The 24,591-nt window shown below is 42.4% G+C and overlaps 1 long non-coding RNA gene across 1 annotated transcript in view; it reads right to left on the reverse strand.

Annotated features, from left to right (window-relative positions):
* Window positions 1–1,059: 1,059 nt before the first annotated feature.
* LOC102446473 (uncharacterized) overlaps window positions 1,060–24,591 on the reverse strand; it is a 62,636-nt gene continuing 39,104 nt past the window's right edge. Inside the window, exons 2-3 of the long non-coding RNA XR_003091335.3 lie at window positions 9,123–9,183; window positions 1,060–8,087 (exon numbers count right to left, since the gene is read on the reverse strand). This is a non-coding gene — a long non-coding RNA (uncharacterized LOC102446473). The remainder of the gene's footprint in view (window positions 8,088–9,122; window positions 9,184–24,591) is intronic.

The raw sequence follows: 24,591 nt of genomic DNA on the forward strand, positions 1-24,591 counted from the left end.
TTAGAGCTGGAATGTCTTGTTTTTTCTGTGTGTGGTTTTTCTGGCAGCGAGAGAGAGATTGGGTTTATACCTACAAAACTTGCCTATAAATCCTGGTTTTATGTTTTTATATTACTAGCAGATGTACCTGGCGTTGCCTGGGTCCTTAACTCATTTTTAGGCACTTGGGAGGTTGGGGCTCAAGGAAGGGGCTTGAGAGGTATGGGGGAGGGGACTAAGGGCAGCCCTGAGGCTGGCTGGAACTGTGTTGCCCTGCTGGTGACTGCTCTTTAAGGGGGCCACAGTGTCAGGGACTGCTCACCCCTGTCCGTGGCTGCTCCTCAGGAAGGCTGTGGCAGCAGGGTCTCTGGCTGGCAGAGCTCACCCTTGTATCCAGCTCTGGAACTGAAGGCCAGGCCAGAGTGATTTGGACTTTTGGGGCGGGAGGCCATGTACCTATGGCTGGTGGCCTGCAACATGCCCTCTAGTCCCAGCTGGCCTTTCCCTTATAGGTGTGACCACACCTTTGTGGTCACTCTTCGGTATAACTGTCCCTGTGCCACTTGCCCCACTGTGTTCATTGTGGAACATTACTGTCCTTGTTATCAGACCCTTCCCTTTCTGTTTAATGATAAACAATTGGATTCTAGACACATCCCACAGTCCTGACACAACCAAACCCTTACTTTGCTTTAAGTTATGATAAAAGGAAATAGCATACCAATTTTGGTGGTCCTAACTAGTATAGTTGAAGAGGAGTTCTTGAACAAACGGACTCACAGAGGGATAGACAGACAGACAGATACACATTGCTAAAATATATAGTAAGATATACTATTTGATATAATTTCACTAGTGTGCAGATGCCTTATAGTTGGAAGCAATTAATAGATTTCAAGGAAAAATTCTGGACATACTTTTAGATCCCACTGAAATACATTGTAGTAGCTGTATTTTTTCAGTGGGACACAATGGAAAAAAATTTCCTTCCCTCTTCCCCATCTTCAAATCAATGATCTTTTCCTCTAAATATAATCTGTGTTAGATGAAGGTCGGTCTATCTGTCTGTCTGTCATAAACTAAAAAGAACAAATAAATTACCTGAAGGTAAGAAATAGGCCAATATCAATACTGGAAAAGCAAAATCTATAAAACTGTAGTGCAGTGGTGAGGGTATGTGGCTTTCCAGATGTTTTTCAGGTAAGTCACTGACACATCTGGAGATACATGCAAGAATAACAAAAGCAGTGAGCAGACAATGCTATGGAATCATGCACGCAAAGGCCATGTTACAGATACAATTTATTCCTCTGTTGTGTGAGGAGGACGAAGGGAGAACAATTTCAAAACAAAACTCTTTAAATATGCCCCTTCTAGAACTTCATAATTTAGAACAATTGCATCCAAGACTGCAGAGTAGAACTAGTATAGAAAAAAAGATAATCTGGAAATAATACAATGCAATTAGTCATTTAGCCCTTTATATTTATAAACAGGAGAGTGCCAAAGTTGCTTTTTTGGTAGGAACAGTTATCTCCAAATTTGGAGGCACTTAATTAAATGAATGACTTGTATAAAGTGAACATCTTTCTGCTTTACTCTGCTCTGCAAATGATTTATTTGAAGTGCATCACAATTTAGTTGATTCCTGTGGCTGAGAATAGACAGTTGATTAATCTGAAGATTAATGGAATACACATGATCCAGTCTGCTTGTTAGTGCAATCAGTTCTGCAATTCTAATCTGCTTTGAAGTTCTGTCTCTCACTTTGTTATTACCAAGCCAATATGTCTGTCTATTTTCCAAAGCTATTGGTCAGAAATATAAGCATTTGTTGGGAAATCACAATTGTTGCAATCCACTGAAACCACTGGGCCTACATATTTTGTTAGATTGGGGCCTAAAATTTCCTAATTTGAGCTAGAGTGCTGGACCATACCAACATATTTTACAGAATAAATCTTGCTTTCCAGAGCAGCTATACAATATAACAAATAACAATATATGGGCACTTTCACAGTTTGTGAGGAAATAATTTTTCCCACTTAGCATTGCAAATCATTTTAGATTTTTTATCCATGTGTGAGACACTAGAAAACAATTAATATTATGGAGTAAAGTTGATTGTGATGTATTTATTTGGAGTGGATGTCAATGAGACTTTAATGAGACAAGTCTACTGAGGATCCTGAATATGCAGTAGAGTGGCTACCCCGTGCTGATGAGGTGTGATGGCTAATGTTGTTTGAGCTAGCTAGATCAAAGCTAGCTTAGGTATGGTACATCTCTGATTGCAATGTTGGCATACTGACAGTGTTAGTGGGAGATTACTCAGTAAGGCCCAATTTCTTTTTACATCCTCTGCGGATGCTTTGGACATCTGTTCCATTCTTGGCCTTTTTGCTGAATCTCACAAGAAAAGTGACAACGACTCCCTGCTGTGGTGGGGTTTTCTGTAATGTAGGACACCCGTTCACTAGGAACTTGGCTGACAGCAATGAATTGAGTGACATGATTCCTGTGAGCGAAAGCCCAGCATTGAATAAGAAGGTTATACTCTGTCCCTTTTCGTTTTACCATTGGATTGACCCTGCTCATGCAAACCTTGACTTCAGTTTTGTGAGTAAAGTTAAAGTCCCCCACCTGTTTGCAAGAGCAAGGCTATACATGGCACGATAGTCTCCAAAAATGGAAATAACATTTTCAAAGTAAAATAAATTAATTGCATTTTTGCAAGGTAAGCTGACGATTAAGGATGATGATCATAGATATAGGGACAGCTAAAATACAAGCAGTTTGGCAGGATCAAAATAATCAATATACTGGATTTAAATCTGCTTTTCTTTATTCAACTGATCCTTGAAAAGTTTACCAATAGGCTTGAAATGTTATCATTTGGTTATCTGTGATGAAGAATAAAAGCATTTTCACTCTGAATTCATTTGAATACCCCACCCCAGTTTAATTCCAGAATTTTTCATTTTTTGTTATTTCTTGGCAATTGAGAGTCAAAATTATTTTCTTGACAACATACATGTATCTTCATCTCATTGACACCGTATTTTATTGCTTATTAGTGCTCTGTTCCCGGTATTAACCGTTTATTCTCAGAAAATAAAGAACATTGAAGATAAAAACGACATGCCATCCACTCTGGACTCAGAAAACACACTAGAAAAAAAAAGCTCAGTGAGTCATATTTTGGGCACACCAACCTTAACACCATCTCTGACATTTATTTCCACTTTAAGAATTCTAGTATTTGATGGGAGAGGGGGAAATGGAAAGTACAGAAGAAATATTTTGAGAAAAACTGAGGGATATCCCTAAACATCAGGACAGAAGAGGAATATATTGAGTGTGTATGCATAGTGTTGTAATAGTTGGCAGCTAGGAATGCTAGGTGACTCTTAACTGTGGCAAAGTGGCCAGAGAGAACTGTTTCCACAATGCCCTTAAGTACCTCCTAAATAAAGGAAAAATTGATTTTAATTTTTTTTCCTACTCACTTGCTGCCAGAAAAGTTATGTAGACCCTGACTGATGGCCTACAGAGCTGAGAGAGAGTACATTAGGGTGGTCATTCCAAATGCAACATTTACTTTTTATCTTCATATATTTTCATTCCTCTTCTTGTGCATCCTTATAGTTCTGGTATATTATTGGTGTGTTTACAGATACTGTAGTTACTATAATATAAGGCACTTTCATATATTTTTGTCTTTTAAAGTGATATGCTAGGCTAGTCATTTTTTAATTATAATCTGTGTACCTGAAATATACACAATTCTCTTGATGTTCATTGAGGGCTATGACTTACTCATTTGCTTTAAAATGAACAACAGCAAAAAGAACAGCTCTGTACGACAAGCTTCTGAAAGGAACCTGGCTGGTGAGCAGGGAATGCACTCACAGATTGCATTCATTTGTTTACATTTACTGATACCATCAGGCTACTCCTCATGAGATTAGTTGCTAACAGCCCTCAGTTGAACTGTGAGCTTATTAGATGAGTTCTGTATTTTTAAGTCTCCTTGCTTGCTGAACCAGTTCATTAAAACACAAATAAACTCTTTACATTAGGACATTGGCTCCTTTTGGACACTGTTTACATTTTGCCTTTATCTTATGGCACTCAAACAGTCTGTTCAGTTCAAGTCTGCTCTTGAACTTGAGAACCTCTGAGCAGGGCAGCCAAGTGTCCCTCATATCAAGGAAGAGTTATTTATTTCAAGGAAGCCAGGAAGTATTTTTCTCTCTCTCTTTCTGTCATGCATTTGGGCTTTTGAGAACATTCTAGAAATTTAGAAAAGAGTTGTACAGGTTTCTTGAAACTTAAACACAATCACCCCAAATGGACCATAAATATTGGTTTATTCCACTGTGCCTGTATCAATATTATAAAGTGAACGGGGCCTGATCCAAACCCAGCTGGTCAATGAAAAAACTTTCACTTTGAGTAGGACTTGAGTTACCCCCCTTAGAGATAAGAGTAATTCCCAGTAAGTCCAGGTAGCTTCTGTGGGACAGACTTAGGATATGGAGGGCACCCAAATTAGGTTTCTTCCTGCTAAGAGACCACTACCATAAACCATTTGTCAGCCAGCAGAAAACAAGATGCATAGAGAACAGCTACCAACTGTTGTTTGAGAAAGAATGGCTAAATGAGTTGATCCAGGTAATAGGAGAAATAGGCACAGATTTTTAATGGTGTTCAGGCATTGTTTTGCTCAGTGTTGCTAGGACTAAGGTCTAGATTTACAAAGGTAATTAGGTTCCTACGTCCTGGGTTTAGGCACCTTGGTCTGGGTCGACACACCCAAATCACAGTATTAGGTTCCACAGCTACTCACAGAATTCTCACTGAATCCTGTAGGCACCTAAACTCAAACTAAATTTTTGCAGTAAAAAGTTCTTTCGACATCTAGTTTGTGCCTGTGAGCATACACGCTGCTGTCTCCCTCTAGGCATCTGTGTGCGTATCTCCTGGCTAAGCAGGGCAACCAGATGTCTGGCTATTATTGGGGCCATCCTGATATTAGACTTTGCCTTATATACACAACTATACTCTGTCCTCATCCCTGGGGAAAAAAAAGTGTTTTGTTTTTTCATACTTGCCAGGCTGCCTACAGACAGTGGCGGTGGGGGTGGGAAAAGGAGCAGCTGTCCCATGGCCCAACAATTTAAAAAGGCCTGTGACTCCTGGCCACTGCCGCCACTACTATAGCAGTGGTAGTGGTAGGGCTGGCTGGGGGAAGATAGATTTCAGCCCAGTTCCTCCATCTGAGTCCCTGCCCCTTCTGTGGGCCCGGGCCCAGCTACTGCCCACCTTGTCCCTGGGTCTGACAATTCTGTTGGCAGTCCTGATGCTTGCTATCTGGTCACTCAATAGCTAAGTCCCAGAGTTGGGGTCTCAAACTCAATTTACCTTAGAGACTGAGCTGGTCCTCGAATCCTGAGGCAGGGCTCTGGGTGTGTGTGTCTCCATGAATTCACCCTCCCCCATGCATCTCTCAGCCCACCTACCATCCCTGGGTGACTTAACACTCCCAGTGGCCTCTGGTAGTACTGCGGGGCTAGAGAGGCTTCTGGCTGCTAGCTCTGTGCCACTGCTAGCACATCCCTGCGCCTGGGGGAAATGTGTGCAGAGACACCATTTCCATAGGAAGATTCAGTGCAACTCCCTTGGGCCCTGTGCTTTGGGTGGCCCCACAGCAGTCGTCACAACCATCCTATGGACAGGATGGTCCCCCATACTCAGGTTGGCCTGGCTGGGCTGGGGCTGGCAGCAGGGCCTCCACACACACTGGTGGGAGCTGTGTGGAAGCGGAACTACATAGAAGCCTGCTCCGCTTTACCGCTATCTCCCACACCAGCCCACAGCGTGACTGGGGCACTCCATTTTTCACCACTGCAGTGAAGCAGAGCAACCCCACTGGCCTGGGAGATAGCAGCAGAGCAGAGGCTGCTGTGTCATTCCACTTCCCTGCAGCGCCTGCGGCTGCAGTGAATACGGGGAGACCTGACTCATGCTGCCATCCTGCATCAGGCTCCCCAGCAATCCCCAGCAGTGGAATTGCTCCGGCTGCAGATGGCCTGTAGGCCATGAGTTTGAGACCCCTGCCCAAGAGCGATTGCAGCCAGGAAGAATAGAATTTCATCACCCCAACCTGCATGTGCAGTCTGATCTGGCATATATGCTTAGGGCACCCCTGTCAGATCTGCCCCCAGGCTCGTCACACAAAACAGATAATCATTGGGTATGTGGAGGATAGAGAAGGAAGACCATCTGCCTCATCACTTTTACCCAGTGGTTAGGGTACTTACCTGGGATTTGGGAGAGTCTGGGCTCAAGGACCCCTCCTCCTGATGAGAAGTGATTTGAACAGGGATCTGCCGCCTTTCGAGTGAGTATGAATATGGAGCATTCCGATGTCAGATTCCCTCACTCTCTCCTGTTGAAAGTATGCCACTGTGAATAAATAATTAGCCATTGCAGCAGAGGAACTGGATCCCGTATCTCCCACCTTGCAGGCAGGTGCTCTCTCAGTAGGCTATAGTCATTCTCGTGCTTGTGCACGTGCTCTTCTCTAGCCTCCTGACTCTTGCTTTAGTTAAAAACTCTTGTATTTTGTACCTTGATGTGGCTAGTTGGGGTCAACCTGGGATTTATCTCTGCTAGCTACACTGAGCGAATGACAATCTGTGCCGTTGTCTCTGCTAGGATTTTGGAGTGAGATCTCTCCTGGGTTAGGTATTGCTATGGAAAAATCAATTGTTTTCCCCCTGGAAAAGATACAGTTTTAGTTTCTAATGGGACGTGGGATGCTAAGAGCCCTGCTAGTGAATCTTTCCAACCGGATGTGCTGAATCCCTGAACTACCTCCTCTCCCCTGCCAATCCCTGGCCATGTACTCCTCATAGCCAGTACTGCTGGCCCCTTCTGAAGCCCTACATCTCAACCAGGCAGATTTTCTCAGTGCCCCATCTGTAAAAGGGGGATAATAGCACTTCACTATTTCACAGGAGTGTTATGAGGATAAATGATTTAAGATTGTGATGGTATGGTAATGGGGCATTGCTGGCCACCAAATCACCAGGCAGACTTTTCCACCACCTAAAGTCCCATCAAAGCTGGATTAAACTAGAGGTGAATGCAATTCTTTAGTCTAGAAGTGACACAGTAAGATAAAAGTAGATATTATGGTAAAGACTCTAAACATGATGTTTTCTTTCCATTGCTCTGTATATACTTTACACGGCTATCAATTTTGGTCTGCTTGTATTATGAAATGTCTGAGTTTTGGTTAAAACAATCCCCACAATTCAAAGTGAAACTGTCAAATTCTCTCTATTTCACTTGGTTTTGATTTGACACTGCACATTTCCCATGGCTCTTTCAACTGTAAACCATAACTCCAGTTTGTTTGAGGTAGGGCCCAGGTTGACTCAATAGTTTTGCAAACATTTGCAAACCTATCCCCAGAGCTGAGTTTCAAGTTTGCAATGAAACCTGAATCCTGGCAAGTTCTGTGTGGTTTTGGGTTTCATTGCAAACATTTAGGCAATGTAATAAAGTTATGCATTACCCCCTTATTCCCTAGAACAATCTAATAATCATTTTTCTCAGTTCTCCTGTTTTGGTGCCCCAACAACACACCAATATTATTTTGCAGTTTAAAAGCTGGTTATATATATTGCCCATCAGATAAAATATTTGTGCCACTTTTCAAACTATCACTATTCATTCTTGGCAATTGGACTTTAATCAGTGTCACACTTACTAAGATTTTAGTAAACAGAACAAAAAAATCTTTGTTGTTTTTTTCTCTTGGCATAAACAGAGAAACCCAAATGTAATTATTTTTTGTTTACAAGTAAGCGTCATGTTAAACTGAGGCCCAGTTGATTAGATGTGGATGTATAATCTCCTTCCCTCTGTGCCAGATTTCATATTTGTGTTCAAATGGCTGTTGTCCATTGTTTCTGTAGATTGGTATGAAGCTTAATTACGCAGAGATTTTCCTCCCCCTTCCAGGAGGCTGAGATCTTTAGGCTGTGCATTTCAAGCCATCAAAGTCTGACCCAAGTGTAGGAACCAGTCCAGATCTAAAGAATGAAAATCAAACATCAGTCTCCAGAATGTAATGGTCTTTATCAATTATCCTGTAGTGCAAAGTTACTCATAAGCTTACAGTATGCAAGGAGGTTTCTAAAAATTTTAGTTTTGCGAGAGAAAGATCTTGTTCTTCATTTCAATTCTTTTTTGTACCATTTAAGTGAAACAGGCCATTAATGTGCATAAATAATTGGAAGGAAAATCAATGCATACAAACATAAAGCAAGTGTACTCCAATCCATGAATTGATGTACTTGGTACTTGGCTTTCATATCCTTGGAGGCAAATCAGGAATTCTTGGTTGACGCTAGTTTAGAACTTTAGATGACATGTTTTGAGCAGAAGGCAGTATAGATTTACTACTAAATTGAATTTTTTTGGAAGAAAGCACAAGAGCTTGGTTTACTAGCAATTACCTAAAACAGCAGTTAAGTAAACAGAATCCGACATGTGCAGTAATGCTGCCTGAATTGTTTTACCATGTTATTAACAAAGGGATTATAGGAGCACAGGGGTTGCCATACCAGATGTGATTATTCATTGGTCTGTCTAGTCTGAGATCCTGCCTCCAGCTGTGGTGCCCAATACCTGATGTGACACAGGGAGGTCTCTGTGAAACACATTAATGATCGCACAATGCTATTCAGTGGGTGGGAATAATTTTGAAGCTTTTGAAGGCAGTCTGTTTATGCCCAGAAGCATGAAATTTAGAGACTTATGTATTGTATAATTACTTTTGAGTGGTAGTTATGGTCATAAAATGATCTGATCCTTTTTAAAACCCAACCACAGTATTTGTCACAATGCGAACCTCGGGCAGTGAATTCTACAGGTTGAGTGCACATATGTGCTCTGAAAAGAATTAATTATACAGGCATACTCTTGTTCTTTATCATCATTTTATAGTACATCACAGGAAATCTTACAAAAATACCCATACTCCACAGTTTACAGCTGAGCCCTGTATAGGACTATTTTTGGTTTAATTTCACTCCTGTCCTGCCCAGCAGTACCCACTTACCTACCTGCATTGTTCCTTGCATTTTTATCTTGTTTTCACTCACAAACCTTTAGATACCGCAAATCCTGCAAGAGAGACAGATTTCCCTTATACTACTTACAAAAACAAATAAAAACCAACAAAGGGGTTGGTTAATATATAAAATTTTTACTGCTAAAGAATAAAATAAATCCTGTTTAAACCATATAACAAATACTCTAATTCCTGTTTATAATAGGAATCAGATCTCTTTCTAGCCTTTGCATAAATTAAAATATTAAAACCTTTATTTAAATAAAAGTTGCTTTACATTGCTGAAATCCTATTTATTACAAAGTTACAAGAAATTTAATGTTTTACTGAAAAATTGCCACAGGCTTTTTTATTTTTGCCCACTCAAGTTTGCCTGCAATAAAGTACATTTTACCCATTCTTGCTATTATGGCTGTAGGTCCTGTAGGAGCTGCAGGGTCTCAGTTCTGCTGCAGGGCTCTAGCTCAGTGTTTCTCAACCTTTTTTTATAAAGTACCCCCGTTAAAATAAAAAGTACCCCTGTACCTACAGTTTTCAGACACACATTTTTTTTCTACTATTGCAACACATTTGTTTAAACTACTTAATTGTAGTTGGGCGGGTGAGGAAATTTTTGGGTGTAAAAAGTACAAAAATAATATAGCATTGTAAAACTTAAAACAAAAATTCAGTTTTCTCCAAATTTCAGTTGTATTGATGTACCCCCCAGACTTTTCTCAAGTACCCCTAAAGGTACTTGTATCACTGGTTGAGAAACACTGCTCTAGCTAACGGTTCCCATGTTAGATGTGTCTCAGTATGCAGCATACAAACAGCAGGGAATGAGGAAAAACAAAGGCTACAGAATATGATTTTACAGTTTGTTGGAATTTTGGAATTGCTATGCCAGGTCAGACTAGTGGTACATCAACTTCAGTATCTTGTCATCAATTTGTCCAGGACTGCCTGCCTCAGAGGAAGCTGCAAGAGCCCCGCAGTAAATAAATATGGGATCACCTGCTCCCAGGTAAAGTTTCATCTGAAGAAGTGAGTTGTATCCATGAATGCTCATGATACCATCTACATGTTTTGTTAGTCTTTAAGGTGCTGCTAGACTATTCATTGTTCTTTAAGTTTTTCCTAACCCACATTGATTAGTCATTGAATTATGCCATAAGGCATCAAATTAACCTTGAGGAGAGAGAGTGACAGTTGCAGTGGAAATGGGCAATCAATACCCTACACACAACAAATATCTACTTCTATCTTCTGTTGGTGGTAAAACATATACACCCAAATATCAGCACTTATTACCTTAAATGAAGGGGAAAAAATCGTTGCATCTTATTGTTGCACTTCTGTTTTAATGAAGAAGCTGAAGATTTCACGGTGCTATATTTAAGATCTTGTTTCATGATAGCTAATACATTTTTCTGCCTTCATTTATATTTGCTTTGAGTCAACGGATTTGTAATTTTGAAAATTGTATTCAACTCCATATTTGTAGTACTCAGCCTGACTTGAAGTGCAGGCTTCTCAAAGGAGTCACACAATCTTTAAATGAAAATCTCTCTGTCTGCAGTGTTGTTCTGCAAGTTCTTTCTCTAGACGGCTGCATAACTGAAGTAGTTTGAGTTCTGAATAGTTCATTTAACACCCTGAACTTCAGTGCCAAGGTGTTTGTCAGGTCCCATCCTCAGCTATTTTTGTAAGGATTAGAGATGAGCAACTCCTAACATTTATAGGACTGATATATTCACTGTTCTTATTGCAAATTAACACTGCCATCTCAAGGTTTCTTTCAGTTTCCTTCCACGTGTATTCCCAATGTAGCTTTGCTGCTTAGATCAGAACTTCTCCTGATTAAAAATAGTAAACAAAAACAAGGACAGTGTAGAAAACATTGGAAAAGGTTGATACCAGCTGCAGTCACTTCAGCAGCCTGATTTATATTTAGTGGGGAAGCGTGCTGAAGGGGAGGTGAAGAGTTCAAAGTGAGATTCAACCTGTGTGCTTGGATCTAAATGTGAGCTGCTGGTAAAGGTTGAATTGGCCTTTACAAATAATGTGTGCAATGCTCTTCCCACTCTGTGCGCCAGTTTTCCAGTTTGCAGTTTATTATTCCTTCAGAAAAGTGATTTAGAAATAGTGGGACATGAGAGCCCCTAAACTTTTGACTGCATTTGGCTGTCTCCACTATTGCCTGTCACACTACTGCAGAAAGTTCCAATAGCTTTTTACACCAGCTCTTCTGACTCCAGATTAGCTTCCCATGGTGTCCTATCTGCTGGGCCTCAATATTAAGAAGTTAAATATTTATATGTAGGGTGACCATATTTCCAAAAGAGAAATGAGACACTGTGGAGGGCTAATCTGAGCTGCTCACCTGAGCCCTGCCCTCACCACTGCCTGCCCACCATTCAAGGCTGGGGCTGGTGGTCATTTCTCACTCCAGCCTTGTCTACCCCCACCCAAGCCCACAGTCCCCTCTTCTACAGAGCTGACATTGCCACTACCCTCTGCATGTTCCTTTGCACCCCATTTTTCTTGTTACAAAATTGGTCATTTGTCCCATTTGCTCTGGCCAGCTGATCAGGTTGGCAAGAGCAAATGGGACAAATGACCTCTTTTGCCAGAAAAAGTGGGAACAGCTGGGACAAGGCTTAAAAAAGGGGCTGTCCCAGCCAAAACTGGATGTCTTGTCATCCTATTTATATGTCCACTACAATGTCTGAATGTCTCACCTCCCAAGTATTTATGAATTTTTTCCCACTGCACCCATGTGAGGCATGGGAATATTATCGTTCCCAATTCACAGATGAGGTTGCTGGAAGTGGGGGGGAGGAAGAGGGAGGAGGAGAAGGGACGACTGAATTCACATTGGTCTCAGTAGAAACTCAACCACAAGACCATCCTTTGTTCCCTAAGCCACTTTGAACTGGAAAACTTACAGGAATACACTTCGTTGGGAGATTTTCTCTCCTTTGCTTATGACAGGGTCAGAAAACAGGTTACTGTGGCATACTTAAATGATTCTGCTTTTGATATGTTAAGAACAAAAAATAAGTATTGAAATGCATTCAAATGTCAACATGTCTTGAAAGTCTGTTTCAATTTTTATTTTAGTTTCTTGCTTTGGAGATAAGTGGACATGAGAATATATTCCCTTCTCATTGTTGATTGCACCAAAAAACATTTCTTTTAAGTTAATGTTTCAATTAATAATCAACTTAAATGCTAGTTTTGTAATGCTATGAATTCAGAAAGATGGGAAGAGCAGCTTTTCTTTACTGCTGTTTTCCCTGCGACTAGTCCCTGCCAGGAATTACTGTTGACAACCGTTCCTAAAATGATGACATTTCCAGACACCACTTGCAGGATTCAGAGCTCTTTAAGGATGACCTGGAAGTACTATGTGTATCTACTATATGTATTAGTTTTTATCATTCACTTTTTTGGTGGGCCTAGCTTCATGCTCTGGCAGTTAGGAGGGGCTAGCTTAGGTAAGCTAATTCTCTTGATCACATCATTACATTTTTCTGGCAAAGATTTAACAGCTTTAGTCATATCAGCAGCCTTTAAGCAAGGCTGTCTGCGAAGAGAGTGGCTGTATGGTATTGTAGGGATGTAATTTCCAGCTATGAGAAATATCATTTCCTTGGAGATATTTTTTTTCATTTTGGTATGAAGGCATTCTACAGTGAAGGGGTTAAGAATGCATAAGGGTGAGTCTTGTAGCTGAATTTATCTTGGTAACACGAGATGTTCATGGACGTGGAACACTCATACTACTGTCGTTATTCTTGTACTGGCTTCCACTCCAAGTCCTGACATGCTTGCTTACATACATGCTTCTTGGGTTTCACTGGGGGAAAAAGTTTGGGGGGATCTGGTGACAAACAGGCCTTGATCTCTTGGATGCAGTGCAGGGCAAAGTTGTTTATACTTCCCTTTTCCTTTTGCCATGATGGAATAATTGAAGGCATTTTTTCTTTCCCCTGTACTTTGCTGTAGACTTGTGCATTAATTAGCATTTAAAGTTCCCCTCTGAACAAAGCATCAAACAAAAAAGCAAAGAAACATGAGGATCCCATTTTTACTTTTATGATCTGATATATTCAAGAAACTAGGGAGAGTGTGGCAAAATCCTGCTTGTGCTTATGAAAGCTGGATAGACTATGGTGTTTAGCACAATAGGGGGAAGTGAAGTGACGTCGCTTTCTCTGAGGAGCTTGGTGAGGGATTGTGTCTCTTCCTCAAAGCTCCCCAATTCCTGGTGGGAGTTGGCAGGTGGCACCATCTTTGAGCCAATGTGCGTGGGCTGCATGAAGAGAGCAGTTTCTAATCTCAAGTACAGGGGCTAAAATTTTTCCTGGCTGTTATAGGGATGGGCTCAAATCAAATCCGCAATCAGAACGATTTGCAGATTTGGGAGGTTTGGAATGTGAAGTCTCATCTGGAGCCAAATTGTACAGCTGGTTATAGAATGGGCTCCGGCTGTTCCAAAGACCTCTGAACCGAAAGGTATTCAAAATGTTGATCCAAATGTTGCAGTGCTGGTGGGCCCCAGTTTTGTGTAGTGGAAACTGACTCAGGCATGGTGCTCTGTCTCTCTCTGCTGGCTGGGCTGCATACAGAGATTGATGAGCTCGCTACAGAGTTGGCTAAGGGAACTGGGTCTTTTAGCTTAGGCCCAGGAGGCTCATGCACTTAGGTACAACCCCCTCTAGGAATGTCATCTTGCATTTGCTTATTGGTTAACATGCTGGTTAACATTTAGGAGCACAACCATAATAAAATACCCTGCAGTATTACATTTGCCCCTATTAATGTCCAGCTACTCATCCATCCTGGGTCTTGGTGCTCATGAAGGATCCACATTAGAATAATCTAGGGTCCAGCTATTATAATGAAAGAGATAAAGTGTGAATTCATATGCATAGAGATTTATAACTTATTATATCATAACAATATCCTTCCTATCACTGTTTACCTACACTGGAATTTTGATGAATGGTTTCAGGGAAAATGTTTCATTCCTTCTTCCTTAGCCTCTTTGCACATTTCTTCATTTCTATAGTGGGGGTGATGATACCACTTTGCAAGTGAATTTGGGAGTTTACATTCATTGGTGCTTTGAAAATTCTTGGGCACAAGGTATTAGAGAAATGTAAAGTGCTGTTATACTGAATTCAGCAAAAGTGCACACCAAGGATTAGATCATATTCTTCTGGTAGGGTGCTTTCAAACACAGTGCTCCAACCACACACCCCACATTTCTGCCATAAAACTGAAACGAGAGGTTCCCGACCACTAGAGCAATTTGCCTGCAATTTACAAATATTATGAAAGGAACAAAGGCTGCCATGATGAGCTTGTTTTTAAGTATGTTACATATTATGTTACTGCTATATGACTTCCTTTTTCATTAGCTACACTTGTCAGCACAGCATAAATAGCTGTCCCCTTCCTTCCTAATTCTATGCAAAAAAAACCTTTGCAGTTTATAAGGTTGTGGACTTTTCAATAAACTGAGGCTAGCAGTACTAGTGATAACCTGTGCAGCAGTACATGGTTGAGGGGATATTAATGCAAACATTTCTACTGGTAGGCTGAACCTCCTTTAGTAGTCCAGGTATTCAAAGACCTACAGGGCATGAAACAGCTTGTATCTGAATGAAAAAATACTCCCTGCGCCTTTTGGATTAGCACAATTTGAGACTCACAACAAAAGGGCAGTAAATACATTTCTTTCCCCACAGACAAGCAGACAACTCTACTGTCTCTAGTTTGTAAATATATGGGATCTGGAATTCCTCATCAGCTGTTGCTGGAGAAATACCATCCTTAGCTGTGTCCCTAGAGCATTTGCCAGTTCTCTCTGAATAATCCCTACAAACAATAGGAGGAGGAGGGCAATAGCTAATCCTTATTACATTCCAGCCTCAAGGGTGCTCTGGGGGATTGCCTCTGATTTTTCTTTGCTGTTGCCCTGAGTCAGAGAGTTTCTTTCAGATGAAAGCTCTTAGCTGAGCTATTGCCAAGATACGCGAGTTCCACTGTGGTTTGACCGCTAATTCTGTTGTGACAGTAGCACTCAGAGACTGTAGCAGAGGTGCCAACTTCATGGGTGTTAATTTGGGTCTCGGTCATCTGGTACTAGAAGATCCCATCTGTTGTTTGGTGCAAGTCCCATCCAATAATCTCAAAAAAAGGTGTAAAGTACATAACAATAATGCCATTTTAGAATTCCCAGGATCAAAGCAGTGCATATGTTGTGCTGAGTATTTGCTCAGATTCTATGTATGTTGCCCAAACAAGAGGTGTGGTCAGAGCCACATCCTTTACTTGATGTTAAACACTCCCACAGCAGGGTAAGAAAACAGGAGTGAGTTAAAACTTCTTAAGGCAACTTGCACTTGCACATTTGCTGCTCTGCAAATGGTACTGCCGTGTTTATCAGCGGTGATGTAGGCAGTGATTGGCAGCTACAGGATTATGATTAAGGCTCTACGAAATGTGCAGTCCATTTCTGATCAATTTCAAGGTCAGAGGATTTTAAAAATAATACATTTCATTATTTCAGCTATTTATATCTGAAATTTCAGTGTTATAATTGTAAGGATCCTGACCCAAAGAGGAGTTGGGGTCACAAGGTTATGGGGTGTGTGTGTGTGCTGTGGTAGTGCTATCCTTACTTCTGCACTAATGCTGGTGCCGACGCTGCCTTCAGAGCAGAGCAGCTAGAGAGAGGTGGCTGCAGGCTGGGAGCCCGGCATTGTATGGTATTGCCACCCTTAGTTCTGCAATGCTTCTGGTTGGTGCTGCCTGCAGAGCTGGCTATCCAGCCAAGAGCCACAGCTCCCCAGCCATCCGGCTCTGAAGGCATCAGTACATAAGTAAGGGTTGCAATTCTGCAACCCCTCTAAAATAACTTTATGACCCCCCCCCCCGCCAATTGGGTTAGGACCTCCAATTTGAGAAATGCTGGTCTCCCCTGTGAAATCTCTATACAGTAGAGTAAAAACACACAAAGGCCAGATTTCAAGGCGGGGAGAGGAGTAGGGAGACCAGATATCACAGTCTGTGGGTATGTCTACACTACAAAGTTAATTCGAACTAACGGACGTTAGTCCATCTAGTCCAGTAGCCTGTCTGCCGACAGCAGCCAACCCTAGGTACCCTGGAGGGGATGGACCAAAGACAGTGACCAAGCCATTTGTCTCGTGCCATCCCTCTCCAGCCTTCCACAAACTTTGGGCAGGGACACCATTTCTACTCCCTGGCTAATACCACTCCATGGACCCCAACCTCCATGACTTGATCTAACTTCTCTTTAAACTCTGTTCTAGTTCTAGTTCTAGTTCTAGCCTTCACAGCCTCCTGCAGCAAGGAGTTCCACAGGTTGACTCTTTGCTTTGTGAAGAACAACTTTCTGTTACTAGTTTGAAGCCTGCTACCCATTCCTTTCCTTTGGTGTCCTCTAGTCCTTCTATTATGGGAACTAATGGAGAACTTTTCTTTATGCACCCTCTCCATACCACTCTTGCTTTTATAGACCTCTATCCTATCCCCCCTCAGTCTCCTCTTCTCTAAGCTGAGAAGTCCCAGTCTCTTTAGCCTCTCTTCATATGGGACCTGTTCCAAACCCCTGATCATTTTAGTTGCTCTCCCCTCTCCCTGCCTCTCTCTTCCCCTCTCCCACCTCTTTTTCCCAGTCTCCCCCAGTTTTGTTCAATAAAGAAAGATTCTATTTTTGAACACACTTTTTCTTTATTTTGTACATCAGGAAGGGGGGCTAGGGAAGGGTAAGTGGAAGGAGGTGAGGGAGGAATGGGGTACGAGCCCCCGATGGGGAGGACTGGGCTGGCTCTGCGGGCTTCTCGGGATGGAAACTCTCCTGCAGCCCCCTGATTGCCACGTCCCCCCGGATGGCAGCCTGTGGCAAGTGCAACCGGTCTGATGGCCGAGTGCTGTGATGTTCCCAGTGTGGGCACTCAGGGCACTCCAAGCCAGGACTGCTTTGCAAGTGGGGAACCTTGAGAACTGTCTGTCCGGGGTGGGGGTCGGGTCCCTTTAAGCACAGCCCTCGGCTAGGCTGAGACAGCAGCTCCACGCTCTGGCCTCATCTGATGCCCTGCCGGCACTGCTTCCCGCCATCCTTAACCTCTGTTCAGGGTCCACTCTGTGTGGACATGCTAGTTCGAATTAGCAAAACGCTAATTCGAACTAGTTTTTAAGTCTAGCTGCGCTAATTCGAATTAGCTTAGTTCGAATTAACTAATTTGAACTAAGTTAGTTCGAATTAGCCCTGTAGTGTAGACATACCCTGTGATGTGTTCTGCATGACCATGAATTTGGTAGGACCCTAATTATGATCACTAAAGAAACATTTATTTGTACTATGGATATCACATTGGTAATATGCTTATAGCACATTTAGGAAACCCATATGCTTTGGGATGAGGGCTTGTGATGTGATGGACTAGGCCTGGAGGCCCCTGTCACAGGCTTTGTGGCCCTGCCATACCCTTCCTCAGTTGAAAGGGCAGTAGAAAGGTCCTTCAAGCTTCACAGAGACGTGCCCTAAGGAATTGTTGCAACAATGCAATTTATTTAAAGGGCTATGGTGGATAGCTGCTATCTATAGGGTCTCTGGGCTGGGAACTGGAGTAGAGGGCAGCCCTAAGTCCTCCCTACCTTCCACCTTCCCTCCAAAAAACTGGTCTGAACTTTGATACAGCACTGAATTAGGCCCCTCGGTGGATTTATACCCAAGAAGGGGTTTGCTTGGGTTTTATCACACACAGAGGCTGTGCGTGACATTGCTGGAGGGCTGGATCACAAAAAACCACCACACACAGGAGTAAAATACCGTCTAGGTATTGGTGCAGTGCTAAGGGAAACTGAGGCACACACACAGGGTTACTATCGGACAGTAGATGTGACATGCAACATAAGAAGGCAATTAGAATCCCAACTCCATCACAGGGGCCAACTGAATTTGAAGGGGATTATGTATGCTTCATGCTTGACCAATATTTTTTTATTCCTCCCGAGTCATCTGTCCAAGTTTCCATTTCTTGTACGCTTCCTTTTTTTGTTTAAGTTCACTGAAGATTTTTCTGTAGAGCCATACAAATTGCTGGCCATATTTGCTATTCTTTCTGCACAGTGGCATGGTTTGTTCCTGTGCCCTCAATAAGGCTTAAGAACATAAGAACATAAGAACGGCCGTACTGGGTCAGACCAAAGGTCCATCTAGCCCAGTATCCTGTCTACCGACAGTGGCCAGCACCAGGTACCCCAGAGAGGGTTGACTGAAGACAATGATCAAGCGATTTGTCTCCTGCCATCCCTCTCCAGCCTCTGACAAACAGAGGCCAAGGACACCATTTTATCCCCTGGCTAATAGCCTTTTATGGACCTAACCTCCATGAATTTATCCAGCTTCTCTTTAAACTCAATTATAGTCCTAGCCTTCACAGCCTCCTCTGGCAAGGAGTTCCACAGGTTGACAACACGCTGTGTGAAGAAGAACTTTCTTTTATTAGTTTTAAACCTGCTACCCATTAATTTCATTTGGTGTCCTCTAGTTCTTCTATTATGGGAACTAATAAATAACTTTTCTTTATCAGCCCTCTCCACACCACTCATGATTTTATAGAACTCTATCATATCCCCCCTCGGTCTCCTCTTTTCTAAACTGAAAAGTCCCAGTCGCTTTAACTTCTCCTCATATGGGACCCATTCCAAACCCCTAATCATTTTAGTTGCCCTTTTCTGAACCCTTTCCAAGGCCAAAATATCTTTTTTGATGTGAAAATACAGCCACTCTCCTGGACTCCTTTCCCCATCATATTAGCCTCTCAGGGGATCCTGCCCAATACTTTCCTGAGGGAGACAAAGTCTGCTTTTCTGAAGTCCATATTTTGCTGCTCTCCTTTCTTCCTTTTGTTAGGTTCCTGAACTTGACCACCTCATGGTTACTGCTGCCCAGTTGCCACCTGCTTCTACTTCCACTAACAATTCTTCCCTGTTTGTGAGCAGCTGCTCAAGAGGAGCAAGTCCCCTAGTTGGTTCCTCCAGTACATACATCAGGAAGTTGTCCTCAAGATTCTCCAAAAACTTCCTGGATTGTCTGTGCACTGTGTATTGCTCCCCCACCAGATGTCCTGGTGATTGAAGTCCTCCATGAAAACCAGGGCTTGTGATTTGGAAACATCTGCAAGTTGTCCAAAGAAAGCCTTGTCTGCTTCATTCTCCTGGTCTGGGGGTCCACACCAACAGGTCCAGCTATAGGCCTATTCGCCCGATTCCCCTGAATCGGGCCCCGCGCCTAAAAGGGTCCTGCGCCCTAAAGCCAGAGAGCCCTGTGCCCTAAACCCGGAAGTGTGCCGGGGGCGCTGCGTGAGGGCGTGTTGGCCCTGGAGGAGGAGTGCGGCGGCTTCTGTGCACCGCGGGAGGGGGAGTCGGCCCCTGGGTTTGGCTGGAAGGTGGGACTCTGCCCTGTAGCTGGGAATTTAAAGGGGCTGTGACTTGCTTCTTGCTGTTTTTTGCTCAACCCAAATTAATTTGTGTGTGTGTGTTTTTTTTCTCAACCAAAATTTGTGTGTGGTTGTTTTTTTTTTTTTTGGTCAACAAAAAAATCCCAGCTGCTGGGGCCCCATCGAAACGGTTCGAATTAGGCCCCATACTTCCTAAAGCCGGCCCTGCACACCAAATACCCACCATGACATCACCCTTGTTGATCTCACCTCTAATCTTAATCCAAAGACTTTCAACAGGCTTTTTCTTGCATTTGATAATGGAGCTCTGGGTAATCATACTGCTCTCTTACATACAGTGCAACTCCTCCACCTTTTCTCCCCCAGCCTGTCCTTCCTGAACAGTTTATACCCTTCCATGACAGTGCTCCAGTCATGTGTGTTTTCCCACCAAGTCTCTGTTATTCTACTCACATCATAATTCCTTGACTGTGTCAGGCTTTTCAACTTCTTCCTGATTTATTTAGGTACCCAACATGGATCTGGACGTTCACATTTGAGCATCAACACTTAAAATGTGACTGAAGGATTTTGTGATTTTGGGGAGAGGGTACTGTTTAAGTAATTTTTAAATTCAGTTGTGTTGAGTCTATTATGAAGAGACAGAAATATTTATTATGCCAACCTGACCAGCACATGTAGCTGGACTGGCATTTTATAAATGCTTGATTTTCCCATTGGCTTTGGTGAATTACTATTTCTGAAGAAATGAAACATTTTACACAACGTGAAAGAAAAAAAATATATAATGTGGTCAAATCAAAAAAATTGCCAATGGTAGTTTATAATGAAAAGCACAACCAACTTCTGTTGTGCACTATTTCCATTAGACTTCTTGAAAATTTTATAATCAGTGGTACCTACTATGAATCAACTAATTAGGAATGAATGGAAATTAAGCAACCAAATCCCGTAGGTGGCTTTGAAAATCCAACCATTAGGGCCTAGTTCTCCCAGGCTACCATAACCTGCCAATGAGGGCAGGCCTGCCGACAGGCATGGAAGAGAGAGATGCCCTGGGGCCTGATGATTTAAAAGGGTCTGGGGCTGCCAATTGCTACAGCAGTTGGAGGCTAGGGCCCTTCAAATCTCTGCTAGAGCCCTGGGCAGTGCATGCCAGGTGGCACTGATGGGTTGGCTGGGGAAGGCCAGCCCCAACATCACCCCTTCTGCCTGAGGTCCCGCCCCTTCTAAGGGCCTAGGCCCCCCACTTGCTCAGGACCTTGAATGAGGATAACATGCACACATGTAAGAGAATGATCAGGACCCTGGTTACAAAAAGGAAGAATTATGACTTTAAATTTCCTTGGATCACAATGGTTCTGGATTGAATGATGTTTCTACAGCAGACTCACAAGTTCATAGACTTTAGCACTCTTTCTTTCAAACTGTAACAGTCTATCATCATATCAGTACCCCCGTAGTAGTGTGCATGTGAAGTCACTAGGTGCCGTGAGCAAGAATCCAAGGCAGATGTTCTGGTGATGGGTGGAAAGGAGTTAGTCTTGTAGATCATAGGGCCAAGAGCACAGGAGTACAGACTGTCCATAATCTGTGATATTTACAAAAAACAGCACAACGAACTTTCAAGTCTGGACCCTAATCTTGAAAAGGCTTGATCATGTATGTAAGTTACACTTCTGGCTATCACACTGAAGTCTGTGGGAACTCCTCAGGATTACATACATGCATGAAGCATGCGTGTAAATCTTTGCAGGATTGGGATCCAAGTGACTAATATTTATATGGCTTTTTGCAATGAAAAAGGGTAGAAGCACCCTATTGTTTTTAAAGACATGTTAGACAACATGGGATGAAGCCTGTGATTCACATCAGACTTAATGCATGTAGACCACACCTTTCAACATGTTTGCAGTCAAGCGTGGTCTATGTGCCAGTTCCTCTAAGGGATCTGTGCTGAGAACAAGTTTGATGTGTGCTCATCACCCTTTTAGAATTCTGAGTGGACCAATGACAAACAGAACAACTTTCAGAATTTTGAAATCCCATCACTTTCCCATCACATCACTGAGATTGTGATTCAGCCATAATAGTGCTATTTCCTACTGTTAGCCATTTTGTTAGTCTTTAAAGTGCTGCATAGTCCTGTCTTCTATTTCCCCGTTAGCCATTTTGACTTCTCCTGTGAACTCTTACACAATCCACTGGGGGTACTTTTAAAAATATTTTTTCTTAAAAAGAGGAAACTTAAACCAAAAACAACTATTTTGAAATCTCTTTAAAGGACTGATTAAGAATTGCCAAATCCCCATTTTAGAGTTGAAAAACCACTTCTCTGTCCCCAGATCTAGCCCTGGGTTGTTCAAAACTTATTTAGATTTTTGTGGCATTTGAGATGCACGTGGATTCCTCTGAGCCCAGTCCTTTGTGTGACTTTACCACTGCAGCATTGCTTGACAATGTGTGCATCACATTATAAAACCAGCATTACATCTGGTTGGAATATTTTCAATAAAATGGGTTTTTACTGGAAAATGCTAATTCATTGAAATGGAAACTTTCCATGGGAATGTACCAGTTGTGATGAAACTTTTGTCAGGAAAAAGCTTTGCATTTCCAGGATGGCATTTCTGGTTGAAACATGACCAAAAGGGGGACTCTGGAATAACAAATAGCCTGACTGGTTAGGGTACTTAGGTGAAATTCAGGAGGTCCAGTTTCAAGTTCCTGGTCCACTGTTCTTTTCACATCCTAGGTGAGCACTCCAGCCTATTGGCTGTTCTGGTGTAGGGTTTTTCACAAAATCTTCCGAATCTCAGTTTTGTTGGATCTGGAATGGAAACATTTTTGAAATCTGGAGAAGTTTGGAGGGATTGGAATCAGTGGCCATTATTCAGGGATTATCATCTTCTCACCATATATAAACCAGATTCCTTCTGCTGTTCTTTCCATTATGCAGCACTGAGGAGGCCCAAAATGGCAGAATCTGGCCAACTGAGGATTCTCCTGGAAAAAAGGCATGTTGCCAGCTCCAACAGTTGCCCCTGTCTGGCAGGAGGGCACATATTGCAGGTGGGAGATGATGAACATACCTATTCTGCCAATTCTCATTGTCCCATAGTAACTATAACCAGGTGCCATATTAGAAAATCTCCTTAAGATGCTTTAGCTTATACTGATGAGCTAGGACCAGAAAAGAAGCATTGGAATTGAGAAGTACTGGCTCCCTTTTGGTTTCCCACCTCTCCTGCCTGGAGTGGATCTTAGTGCAAAAGGCTATCTGGACCCTTTTCTCTTTCTCTTTCTCTTTCCCTCCTACTCTATCCCCCAACACTGTGTTTGCAAGTATTTAAAAGAGAAAACAGGGATTCCTTCTCTCCCCATTGTACAACAGAGACCTGGTGACTTCCACATCTTCCAGGTCTGCTTGTGTGGGACTTGCTTTGATGGCTGGCATTCTGATCTTTGCCTAAGACCCTGCCAACCTGGTAGACTGAGAGCCACTCAAATCACAGGACGCATATGTAAACTGGAAGTCAATAGCTACATTAAAGTAGCTATTAACTTTCACCTTGTAGTTTGGAGGCTACTAAAAAGTAAAAAAGTAAGACTCTGAGCAGCCTATTCCTAGTCTGCTACTAAGAAAGAGAGATTAGGCTGCAGGTGTCTACCTTAGTAGAGCTTGCTAGAAGAGTTTAACATGAAGGACAGCTGGGTGAGGGCAGAGAAAGGTGCAGATATAATAGCATAGATGTGTGAGACAGCTGGAACAAAAAAGATGCATGATGAAGCAAAAGGTGTGGAGTTTCCTTGATACAGTTTTTGTCCTTTATACGGTCCCAGGCTCAGAGATTATGTGGGTCCAAGCCACAAACTTCAGACTTGGATTGAGATTCTGACTTTTCAAAAGTTTGAGAATTCAGCTCTTGGCTTCTAGTCTATGCCACATTTTTGGCTTACACTATCCTGAACCCACTTGTTGATGCCTAGTCATAAGAAGTTTGTAAATTCCATGGCTGCGTCTAGACTGGCATGATTTTGCGAAAATACTTTTAACGGAAAATTTTTTCTGTTAAAAGTATTTCCGCAAAAGCACGTCTAGATTGGCAAGTGCCTTTGCGCAAAAGATTTACTTTTGCGTAAAAGCATCCATGGCCAGTCTAGATGCGATTTTGCACAAGAAAGCCCCGATTGCCATTTTAGCCATCGGGGCTTTTTTGCGCAAAACAGTTCTTCCCTATCTACACTGATCCTCTTGTTCAAGTATTCTTGGGCAAGAGGGCTTTTTCCCGAGCAGGAGTGTGAAAGCATTTGCGCAAGAAGCACTGATTTTGCACATTACAAAGTCAGTGCTCTTGTGCAAATTCAAGCGGCCAGTGTCGACAGCTGGCAAGTTTTTGCACAAAAGTGGCCGCTTTTGCGCAAAATCTTGCCAGTCTAGACGCGCCCCATGTGTTCTATGGTGGTTTTCATCGCAACTTTGTGTAGGATAAACTGCCTCCTGGAGCTTTCAGATGTGCTGTATACCATTCCAAAAGGTTCAGCATCCAGTTCCTTGTATTACTGGCCTGCTTCACAAATGGATGCCTATTACTCCTTCCTCCTTCCCCACTTTTTTCACCATTATTAGGTTGGTTTGTAATCTAGGGGTTGTTCTTAGGCAGCTTCCTTTTCCACCTTGCTAATCTGTGTAGTAGTCACATGCAGTGTAGCCCCAATTGCATCTGGTTACGTTATAAATATTTCTGGTGTGATTAGGGACTACCCAAGACATTCTGCATTCTTGAAGAGAATCAGTAGTATGGACTGTTCTACATGATCCTTACAAACACAGGCCTAGGAATACTGGTTTATGGAAATTACAGAAGGATGTCACTGTGGCTTAAAAAATTATGTCAAAATATACTATTTTTTCCTCTTCTGTACAGCAGCGCTTCAGAATATATTGAATTTAGAAATTTTCTCTCCTCTCTG

This window comes from Pelodiscus sinensis, chromosome 3 (genome assembly GCF_052426305.1).
Source record: "Pelodiscus sinensis isolate ZL-2025 chromosome 3, ASM5242630v1, whole genome shotgun sequence".
NCBI classification, from domain to species: Eukaryota; Metazoa; Chordata; order Testudines; family Trionychidae; genus Pelodiscus; species Pelodiscus sinensis.